We start from the raw sequence: 12370 nt of genomic DNA, 5'->3' as shown, positions 1-12370 counted from the left end.
GGATGTCTAATAGCCATGTAAAGCTAATGCAGCTAAAATGCGTCTTGAATTATCTCCTGGCCAATCCATTTTTTCCCTCAGTGTTTCCCATCCACTTCTTCAGGCTAAAAACCTAGGAAACGGCCCTAACCGGTTTGGCTCAGTGGATAGAGAGTCAGCCTGCAGACTCAAAGGTCCCAGGTTCAATTCCGGTCAAGGGCATGTACCTTGGTTGCGGGCACATCCCCAGTAGGGAGTGTGCAGGAAGCAGCTGATGAATGTTTCTAACTCTCTATCCCTCTCCCTTCCTGTCTGTAAAAAATCAATAAAATATATATTTTTTAAAAATTTTGTATTAAAAAAAAAAACCACTTAGGAAACGTCCTTCCTCCCTTTCCCCTTTCTTACTAATTCCCGCCCTGCATCTAATTCACCAGCAAGTCCTGTGAGTTCTGCATCCAAAATATATCCTGAATCCATCCACTTCTCTCCATCTTTGTTGCTCTCACCCTGGTCCAAGCCATCGTCTCTCATCTTGAATAGTGCAATAGCTGCCTAGCTGTTCCCTTGCTCCTCCCTTACCCTTTACAAACTCGTCTTCACAATATTTAGAAATATTTTAAAAATCAGAGTCTTATCGTGTTCTTCCGTGCTTACAATATTTGAGTGGGTTTTCATTGTGCTTGTGATAGATCTGAACTCGTTAGGAGAGGCCCTTCACCTTGTACTCCTCCTCAGTGTTCAAACAATGTTCCTGCCAGATCGGGCGTCTTGATGTTCTAGAACATCCAAAATCATTCTCTTAGAACCCCTGCACTTTTGATTCCCTCCTTTTGGAATCAATCCTTTGTGTCCCTCTCCCTCTCCTTTTTACCTGGCTGGCTCCCTTTTGTCACTCAGCCACCCACTCTATTTCATCAGTATGTTTCATTGTCTTTCCAACTCAGCTCACTCTCTGAAATGATCTTATAGTTGTTTATTGTCTGCCCCACCCCACATACACTAGGGCTTGGCATATATGTAGATGCTCAATATGTATTGCTTAGTGAACTTGACCTGGGACTCCTGCCCACTGGAACTCTTCATTCTCTCTTTTACCCTCCACCTGCCTTTCCTCTCTTTCTTCCTGCCCTCCCTGATCTCTGCCCTGTGATCTGTGCACAATGCTTTCGGCTGAGTCTCTGCTCACACCCACGCCCCTCCAGACAATCATCCTTCATCCCCTGCACTATTACTATCATTAGCCTGGTACTCCCGCCTCCCTGAAGGAAGCCTGCTGTTCTGACCAGCATCTGCAGCGCTGCCCTCCTGCTTGTCTGTCCCTGGCAGTCCTTCATTCCAAGGTCAGAACAGCAGTGAGTGAGCCGTCCTCCTCGTGTCTCCCAGTGGAAAGACAGTGCACATTGGATGTGAACCGCGCCTTGTGAAGCAGGTCCACAAGTCACACCATAACCTGGGCCTCACTGGGCCCCAGTGCACCCTGAGGATGTGCAATAAGAGGACTCATTATGCGATGGGTGTGGGCCAGATTACACTGAGGACTTTGAGTCATTAGCAATTATTTCTAGTATTTTTGATTCACTCATTCATTCAGGGACTCCTTTTTTGTTTGTTTATCCTCACCCAAGTATATATATTTTTATTTATTTTAGAGAGAGAGGAAAAGAGAGAGAGAAACATTGATGTGAGAGAGAAACAACTATCAGCTGCTTCTCATAAGCACCCCAACCAGGGACTGAACCTGGAACTTAGGTATGTGCCCTGACTGGGAATTGAACCCATGACCTTTTGGTGTATGGGATAATGCTCCAACAAACTGAGCCACCTGGCCAGGGCTCAAACACTCTTTTTTGAACACCGACCGCATGCTGGGTACTGTACTGGGATACAGTGGAGAGCAAGAACAAAGCCATCACTGTCTTCCTAGAACTTAGAGTCTAGTGAGGGAGACGATGAAATACAGTGACAAGTGTGTTTTCAGGTAATTTTAAGACCTTCCCACACTCCACAGTCTATAAATTCTCTCCCTGTGTCTGGCTCTTTATCATGATCTCTGGGCTCACTGGGAGGTGCTGGTCTTTGTCAAGGTAAATTCCTGTCTGTTTCCTGTCCTCCAATGCCCAACATTCTTCTGAACTCTTCTCACTCTCAGCTGATGATCTTGTTTCCGCTTTTCAGAGAAAATAGATGCAGACAGAAGAGAACTTCCCACTTCTGCCACCACATCCCATCCCACCTCTCCTTCTGGGGTGGCGGATCCCAGGCCTTTTCAATCACCAAAGTCTTCACGCCAGGGATTGTCCCTACCTCTCCCCCAGCATCATTCCTCCTCTCTACCTGGTTATTCCCAGCAGCTTGTAAGCATGCTGCAATTTCTCACAGCTGAAAACAAACCCTTCTTAGCTCCCTGTTCCCTCCAGTATCTGCCCTTCTCTGTATCCTCGTACAGCAAAGCATCTCAGAAGATGGCCTCCATTCACCATCTTTTCCACGTCTCCCATTTTCCTTCTCTTTCTCTTTTATTAACTTAAAATTTAAAAATTTAAAAAATTATTGATCTTATAAGGAATGGAAAGAGGGAGGGAGGGAAAAAGTAGGAGGAAGGGAGAGGGGTGGGGAGAGAGAAACATCGACATGAGAGAGAAACATTGATCAGTTGCTTCCAGTATGCACCCTGACCAGGAATCAAACCTACCACTTAAAAAATATATATATCTTTTTATTGATTTCAAAGAGGAAAGGAGAGGGAGAGAGAGATAGAAACATCAATGATGAGAGAGAATCATTGATTGGTTGCCTCCTGCATGCCCCCTGGGGATCGAGCCTGCAACCCAGGCATGTGCCCTGACCTGGAATCGAACCTGGGACCCTTCAGTCTGCAGGCCAACACTGAGCCAAACCAACTCGGGCGAACCTACCACTTTTTGGTGTATGGGATGATGCTCCAACCGAATGAGACACACCAGCCAGGGCTTAACTTAAGCTATTAAAATTTTGTAATTCACTATTTTGAATGGGTAATACATTCACATGTGCAAAAAGATTTTCAATATATTAAAATATATATAATGAAAGTTCTCATTCTCACCCCCGTCTACTATCTTTCCAGTTCCCATCCCTGCCCTCAATGTGACTAATTTCTCTGTATTCTTCCAGAGTTTCTTTACGCATATACAAGCAAATACTGTAGAAATACACATGCTTATTTCCCCATGTATTTCACATAAAAGCTGATATACTATGTATACTGTTCTACATCTTTCTTTTTTGACTTAACAACATATCTTTGCTATCTTCCCATATCAATGAAGAGGAAGGAAGCTTTGTCATTTTTTCACACAGCTTCATAGTATTCTAGCGTATGGATATACTCCCCATCTCTCTTAACCCACTCTGCCAGGCTTCTGCCCAAACTGCCCTGCTGAAACTCCTCTTCTCAAGGCTACCTGTGACTTCCATGTTTCCAAATCCAAAGGTCAGTTGTCAGTGTCATTTCACTTGGTGATCAGTAGCCTTTGATACAGTGATCACATCTCCTTCTAGAAACACTTTCTTACCTGACTTTTATGTTTCTTACATTGTCCTGAATTTTGTCCTCCCACACTGGATCCTCCTTCTCTTTCACTAGTTCCTCTTCATCCCCCTGACTGTACGTCTTGGCTCTTTTCTCTATCTGTGGTCACACCCCAGGGAATCTCATGCAGTCTCTGGGTTTTAAATATCATTTTTACTGATTATTTCTAAATTTTTATCTCTAGCCTAGCCCCTTCCCTTATCCCAGAGTTGCCCCTTCCTGAGTGCTTCCTCTCTTAATAAATGGCATCTCCATTCTTCTAGTTGATCAGAACAAACACCCTTAAGTCACCTTTTTTTTTTCTTTTAAATATATTGTTATTGATTTCAGAGAGGAAGGGAGAGGGAGAAAGAAATAGAAACATCAATGATGAGAGAGAATCACTGATTGGCTGCCTCCTGCATGCCCCCTACTGGGGATGGAGCCCGCAACCTGGGCATGTGCCCTTGACTGGAATCGAACCCGGGACCCTTCAGTCCTCAGGTCAATGCTCCATCCACTGAGCCAAACCGGCCAGGGTTTAAGTCACCTTTTTAAAAAATATATTTTTATTGATTTTGGAGAGGAAGGGAGAGGGACAGAGAGATACTGTAGAAACATCAATGATGAGAATCACTGATTGGCTGCCTCCTGCATGCCCCCTTTTGGGAACCGAGCCCACAACCCAGGCATATGCCCTGACCAGGAATCGAATCAGTGACTGCTTGGTTCCTGGGTCGAAGCTCAACCGCTGAGCCACACCCGGCTGGACCCTCAAGTCATCTTTTTATTTTTAATGTCTACAGCCCGCTAGTATTTTTTTTTTATTTAACTCTGTTATCTTTAAATATACATTATGTATAATATGTATTTATTTTATATGCAAATATAATTTTATATATGTAAAATTTGATGCACAAGATACTATTATATATGTTACTTATAAAGTAGAAAATTTAAATAAATGTCTGTGAATCTACCACCCAACCCAAGGACTAGAAAGTTACCAATAACTTGCATCTATGTGGTTCCCCCATCCTCCCATCCCCCTGCCTCCTCTTCCTATAATTACTACCTCTCCGATTTAAAAAAGTAGTCCATTTTTTAAAAATATCATTTTCTCACAAACGGATATAAGCTTAAACAATAAATATGTTGTTTAGTCTTGCTTACTTTTAATATAATAACATTGTATATTATAAAGTAGTATTTATATTATATTACATGTAACCCTCTGGTATATGTTTGTTTTTTCTTTTTTTTAAAAAATATGATTTTACTGATTTTAGAAAGAGAGGGAGAGGGAGAGAGAAACATGAATGAGAAACATCCATCAGCTGCCTCCTGCACACCCCCTACTGGGGATCAAGCATACACTACATAGGCCAGGGCTGTTTGTTTTTCACTTAATAGGACATTGCTAAGATTTATCCATCTTGTTGCAGGTAACTGGAATTCATACACTTTCACTGGAAGATAATGTGCCACTGTGTGAATATACCAAATATGTCATAATTTATCTATTCTGTTGGTGAATTTATGATATTTTTGCTATTATAAATATTGTTGCTATGAACATTATTTCATTTGTCTCCTGTATATGTGTGAGTTCTTCTTGAGCATATATCTATCAGTGAGACTGCTAGGCTGTGAGATATAAGAATAATCATCTTTTACAATGTACATGATTATCTAACAGCTATGCTGTACACCTGAAACTAGTACAAAATAATATTGAATGGAAAAACAAAGAATAATCATCTTTGAGAAAGAATGCCAAGTTGTTGTTTTTTTTCAGTGTACACTCCTACCAGCAATGCTTGAGTTATCTACAGTCTCTCCAGCACTTGTATTTTTAGACTACTTAATTTTTGCCAACCCAGAAGTATCTCATTTTGTTTTATTTGGCACATATCTAATTATTAATGCAGTTGAGCGTCTTTTCATATGCTTATTAGCCTTTTGAATTTTCTCTTCTGGGAAATGCCTGATCATTTGGGTTGTTTGTATTTTTTTAATTGATTTGTAGGCATTCTTTATACATTCTGGATACCAATCTTGTGTCAGTTCCATATGTTGCAAATATTTTCTTTTTTGTGAAGATATTTTGTGACCTGTTCTTTGACTTTTTTCATTATGTACCAATGCTTCAAAGGCTTGCAGTGGGATTATAGCCCCCATAAACACATTGTAAGTTGAAAATATTGATAATCGAAACGGTGAGCTGAGGTGTTTTTCCCGGGGTCGTGTCTCGAAAAGCTGAAGAATGAGCTACGCGGACCAGAAGATTTAAGCAAAAGTGTGGAAAATTTATTACAAGCAGATTCAGATGCCCCGCAGAGGAGAGGGACCCAACAGTGGGCTGCCCGTGAAAGCCTTGTAGTCCAGGGGTACATATTTGCCACAAGCCTGCTCTGTGTCTACCTATCTCGTCACCTGATTGATTCCCTCAATTGTTCTTGCCCAGCCACGGACCTAAACTTTCCCTGTTTCTCTGTGTTGTTTTTCTGTTTCTATGCTAAACTTTCTCTGTTTCTATGTGTTTGTAAATCTTGTTCACTGAGGCCCTCCCTTGGTTTCCCATGCCTCCTGCTTAGGGTCGAAACATTTTATTATTTCTGCTTGGTTGCTTCCTGTGGTTAGGCTGCTCAAACTGCCATGTCTGCCCCTGCCTGTTTGACCTGCCTTTGTTTTTCACTGGACCCCTGGCCCATCTGCCTGCATTTCAAGTTAACCCTCTCAATATCTGCAAGCCGAAAATGCATGCCCAGTTGCTGTGGCTCAGTGGTTGAGCATCGACCTATGAACCAGGAGGTCATGGTTCAATTCCCAGTCGGGGCACATGCCTAGGTTGCAGGCTCCATGATCCCCAGTATGGGGCATGCAGGAGGCAGCTGAGCAATGATTCTCTTTCATCATTGATGTTTCTATCTCTCTCTCTCTCTCTCTCTCCCTCTCCCTTCTTTTCTGAAATCGATAAAAACATTTTTTTAAAAAGTAAAAGGCATTTACTACACCTACCCAGCGGAACATCATAACTTAACCTAGCCTACCTTTAAATGTGCTCGGAACATTTACATTAGCCTACAGTTGGACAAATAACTCGAGTTTCATCTCAAGTAATTGCCTTCCTCTTCTCACCAGACGCAGGAGACACAGATGAGAGTTTGTACACGTGATGGGATGTGAGAACACAAAACACAATATCCAAAAACATGGGCAACACAGTACACTGAAAAGTGTTGGCTGTTTACCCTTGTGATTGTGTGGCTGCCTGGGAGCTGCGGCTTGCTGCCGCCGCCTGGCATAATGAGAAAGTATCATACTGCATATGGCTAGCCATGGGAAAGATCAAAAATCAAAGTACAAAGGAGACATATGTAAAACTTCAGACAATAAATAAATAAAAGAAAAAAATCAAAGTACAATTTCTACTGAATGCATATCACTTTCACATCATCACAAAGTTGAAAAATTGTAAGTAGAACTATTGTAAGTTGGGGACCGTCTGTATTTTGATGATCATAAGTTCTTAATTTTAACATAGGCATATTTATCAAACTTTCAGTTTATGATTGTGCTTTTCTTCCTTGTGTAAAAGAATCACTTTCTACACTCCTGATCAGAAAGATATTTTCTTATATATTCATCAAAAGATTTTAAACTTTTGCTCTTTATGCTTGTCTACCTTGAATTGATTTTTGTGTATGTTGTGTTATAAGGATCTATTTTTCTTTCTTTTTAAAAAATTTATTTGTATTTTTTAATGATTTCAGAGAGGAAGGGAGAGGAGAGCGATAGAAACATCAATGAGGAGAGAGAATCATCGATTGGCTACCTCCTGCACATCCCACACTGGGGATTGAGCCTGCAACCCAGGCATATGCCCTGACCCGAAATTGAACTGAACCATGACCTCTTGATTCATAGGTCAATGCTCAACCACTGAGCCACGCCAGCTGGGCTAGTTTCTTTTTTTTTTTTTTTTTTATTGAAGAGAGAGAGAGAGAGAGAGAGAGAGAGACATCAATTTGTTGTTCCACTTATTTATGCATTCATTGGTTTCTTCTTGTATGTGCCCTGACCAGAAATCAAACTCGCAACCTTGGCATATCCGGACTACTGTCTAACCAACTGAGCTACCTGGCCAGGGCTAGGATCTATTTGTAATATGGAAAACTGGTTTTCCTAATCTCATTTATTAAGCAGTCCCCCCTTTCTGCCTGATCTGCTTTGCTAATTCTGTTATACATCAAAGTTCCATACATACATGGATCTGTTTCTGTCAACTTTTAAAAACCTGCCCCAATAACACACTTTCTTAAACCCTAAAAATTTAAAGTAAATCTAGTTATCTCCTGGAGCAAACACTACCTTGCCAATATAGTCTTCTTCAGGAGTATTTTGCCACTTCTTGGTCATTGCTCTATTTCAGAATCAATTTGTCAAGTTCAATAGGATTTTGGTTGGAGCTGCATTGAATCCAAAGTCCAATTCAAGACAAATTGACATCTTTTTTACATTGAAACTTCTTATCATGGATTTGGGATATCCATTTACTAGTATTTAGGTCTTTAATGTCTTTCAATGAAATTGTATAATTTTCTGCATACAGATAATGTACATCTCCTGTTTTATTTCTTCCTAAAGTATATACTTTATTGCTTTTCTGTTATGGTAAATGATATTTTTTAAGATTACATTTTGAATTGTTTTTGCTGGTATATAGAAATGCAGTTGATTTGAAATAAGGATTTTAGAGCCAACTACCTTGATAAGCTCCCTCTTCTGTATAATAATTTTTCTATAAACTTTTTGAATTTTCTACAATCATATCATCTGCAAATATAGCAGTTTGCTTTTTCCTTTCCAATATCATGGCTTTAATTTCCTTTTCTTGTGCCGGCTATCGCCTTTAATACAATGTGAATACAAGTAGTGATAGCTGGCATCTTTCTTTTGTTCCTGACTTTAAAGGAAACACTTCCAGTGTTTTCCCAGTAAGAATGATGTTTGCTGTAGTTTAAAAAAAAATAACTTTTAGCCTGGCTGGTGTGGCTCAGTGGTTGAGCATTGAACTATGAACCAGGAGGTCACAGTTTGATTCCCGGTCAGGGCACATGCCCAGGTTGGGGGCTTGATCCTGGTAGGAGGTGTGCAGGACGCAGCTGATTTATGATTCTCTCTCATTGTTGATATTTCTATCTCTCCCTTTCCTTGCCTCTCTGAAATCAATAAAAAAGTATTTAAAATATAATAATAAAATAACTTTTATCAAGTTAAAGAAGTCCCCTTTTATTCCTAGTCTGTTAAGAGTTTTGTCATGTCTGGGTGTTGAACTAAATGCTTTGTAAAGCCCACTTTTATTGTGAAATATAACACATAAAGATAATGCAGAAAGACATAAATATAAAATATAGAATACTTATAGAGGGAATACTTGTGTAACCACCATCCAGGCTAACTAAAAGAACCTGGCCAGTATTCAAAAAGGATTTGTATGTTTCTATTTGTATGTCATACACCATTTCCTCTTCGCAGAGATAAACAGTATTCTGACTTTCATGGAAATCACTTCCTTGCTTTTCTTAACAGTTTACCCATATTTGTGTACATTATTTAACAATATAGTTTCTTTTGTCTGCTTTTGAAGATATATATTGTATATGTAATACTACTACTGTATACCCTTTGTAATACTTTAAGCGAAAAATAATAATAAAAAAATACTACTACTGTATATATATATATTTGTTATATACATAGGAGTGGAATTACTGTATTATAGGGCATATTCCTTTTTATTAGATAATGCTAAACTCTTTTCCAAAGTGATTTAACCACTTATACTCCCGTTAATTGTATATCAGGGTTTCTATTGTTCCATATTCTTGTCAACACTTAATATTTTCAGACTTTAGACTATTCTGGGGCATTCAGTGGTATTTTATTATGGATTTAATTTGCAATTCTCTGATCACTAATGAAGTTGAGCACCTTTTCATATTTTGTTGACCTTGTGGATTTCCTCTTGTAAAGTGCTATTTCAGATCTTTAGTTCACGTTTATAATTTTTATTGTTAGGATATTTTTTTCCTATTCATTTGAAAAAGTTCTTTATACATCCTGAACACGTCCTTTGTCAGTTATATATGTTGTAAGTGCTTCCTTCTATTCTGTGGCTTGTCTTTTAAAGAACAGATGTTCTTGATTTTAATGTAGTCAAATGTATCAATCTTTTCCTTTATGGTTAGTGTATTTGAGTATTTCTTATGAAATATTTCCTTCCCCTGAATTCATGTATATATTTTTCTATATTATCTTCTAAAAGGCTTTTAATTTGCCTTTTACATTTATTTGTTTTGTTTTTATTGATGAGAGAGAGAGAGAGAGTGAGAGAGAGAGAGAAACATCAATGATGAGAGAGAATTATTGACTGGCTGCCTCCTGCATGCCCCAGCTGGGAATGGAGCCCGCAAGCCATGTGCTGGGGTCCAATCCCAGCGGGTCCAGGGGTCCCCAAAGGTGTGGACGGAGTCGGCGAAGAAGGAATGACACGAAGACAGCCTTCAGTTGATCAGCAGCCTAGTCAGGACCTCTAGCCAGGATCTCCAGCCAAAGTTCTGGTCGGAGTTCTGGTTAGGAACTGATGAGGATCTGATGAGGATCTGAAGAGGATCTGATGTTTATTGTCTTGTTACATCCGTATTTATACCAGCCGATTTTAATCCTGTCAATTTCTATTACAAAGGTTAGGGCGTTTCTTATCTCCATTCCAGGGAGTAAAGATTATGTAGCTTAACTACCCGCCTGGCACTTAATTAAGGGGTTGTATCCCCTCCCTAACCTCAGGGAAAGATCCCCACCTGGGGAAACAACCTTTCTCGGAGAGGTGACCTTGGTTAAAACACATGGCCCTAAAGGGAGCAAACATATTAAGAACAGTATGCTATATATGCCAGGTCCCTTGAAACATATGCTGTGCAGATGTTTCTTTCCTGCAGCGACTGTGTCAAGCAGCAAGGATGGACCGGCTTCCGGCACCTCTCTCTCTCTCTCTCTCTCTCTCTCTCTCTGTATTTTTTTAAAAATTGATTTCAGAGAGAAAGGGAGAGGGAAAGAGAGATAGAAACATCAATGATGAGAGAGAGTCATCAATTGGCTGCCTTCTGCATGCCTTACACTGGGGGATTGATCCTGCAACCAGGGCATGTGCCCTGACCAGGAATCCAGCCATGACCTCCCATGACCATGACCTCCTGGTTCATAGGTTAAAGCTCAACTACTGAGCCACGCTGGCCAGGCTTCAGTAGCCTCTTAATTGAACTTGTTGCTTCTGTTCATGCATCCATAATGACATTTAAACATTTTAAAAAATTGATTTGAGAGAGAGAGAAAGAGAGAAACACATCGATTTGTTCCATTTTTTTTGTTTGTTTGTTTTTAATCCTTACCGGAGGATATTTTTTCCATTGGTTTTTAAAGAGAGTGAAGGGAGCCCTAATGGGTTTGGCTCAGAGCGTCAGCCTGCGGACTCAAGGGTCCCAGGTTCGATTCTGGTCAAGGGCATGTACCTTGGTTGCAGGCACATCCCCAGTAGGGAGTGTGCAGGAGGCAGCTGATCAATGTTTCTCTCTCATTGATGTTTCTAACTCTCTATCCCTCTCCCTTACTCTCTGTAAAAAAATCAATAAAATATATTAAAATTAAAATAAAGAGAGTGGAAGAGAGAGAGGAAGTGTGTTGGGGGGGGGGGGGAGGACGGGAACAAACATCTGATGTGAGAGAGACACATGGATTGGTTGCCTCCTGCACCTAGGGGGAGGGGATCCAACCTGTAACCCAGGTAGTGCCCTTGAACCAGGGAATCAAACCAGCGACCTTTTGGTTTGCAGGCGGATTTCTAACCTTTGAGCACCATCGGCCAGGGGTGTTCCATTTTTTTAAAAATATAGACATTTCTTTATTGATTTCAGAGAGGAAGGGAGGAGAGAGAGATAGAAACATCAATGATGTGAGAGAATCATTGATTGGCTGCCTCCTGCAGCCCCCTGCTGGGGATTGAGCCTGCAACCCAGGCATGTGCCCTTGGCCAGAATCGAACCTTGGACCCTTCAGTCCGAAGGCTGATGCTCTATCCACTGAGTCAAGCTGGCTAGGGCATGTTCCACTTATTTATGCATTTATTGGTTGCCTCCGTAGGTGCCCCCACTGTGCTAGGGTGAGGGACTGCGCCATGGAAGGGTTACAGAAGGTAACAGAATGTGCTGGAAGGGGGGACTGACGTATGGAGAAGGATTGTGTTGCCAGGATATGAGGATTGTGTATGTGCTGGGAGGAGGGACTGACGTATGGAGGGGGGTTGCAGGGTTAGGAAACATGGAAGAAAAATTGCTAGATTGTCTTAGACCAGTCAGGTGTGACTCTGTTTACCCCCCCCCCCCCCCTTTTGTGCTTATGAACTTTCTGTGAATTTCTAAGGTAACACTGTTTTGCTATAAAAATCATAATGCACACTTGCTCTTTGCCACATGCCGAGAGGCTTCCCAGATGGGGAAGGTACGGGCTGTGGTCAGCTGGCCAGCTTAATAAACGGCTTTCAAATTTAAATTCTGAGTCGGTGGTCTATCTCGAGCCAACCCATAACACCCACCAGTTCTCAAACCCGAAAGGTTTTGGTGTACGGGAGGACATTGAACCCCCGCGCCAGGGCTGACCAAGAAACGTTAAACACAACCACTGGATACCTGCCTGAGACCAAAGCTCCCTTTGCATTTAGCGTCTAGCCATGGCCCACAATAAAGTTTTATTGAAACAAAGCAGGAAAAAAAAGTGCCC

Source organism: Myotis yumanensis, unplaced genomic scaffold (assembly GCF_028538775.1).
Source record: "Myotis yumanensis isolate MYYU_CA2020_CCGP unplaced genomic scaffold, mMyoYum1.0.hap1 SCAF_3, whole genome shotgun sequence".
NCBI classification, from domain to species: Eukaryota; Metazoa; Chordata; class Mammalia; order Chiroptera; family Vespertilionidae; genus Myotis; species Myotis yumanensis.
The sequence above is the reverse complement of the archived record's forward strand: the minus strand, read 5'-3'. Positions refer to the sequence as shown.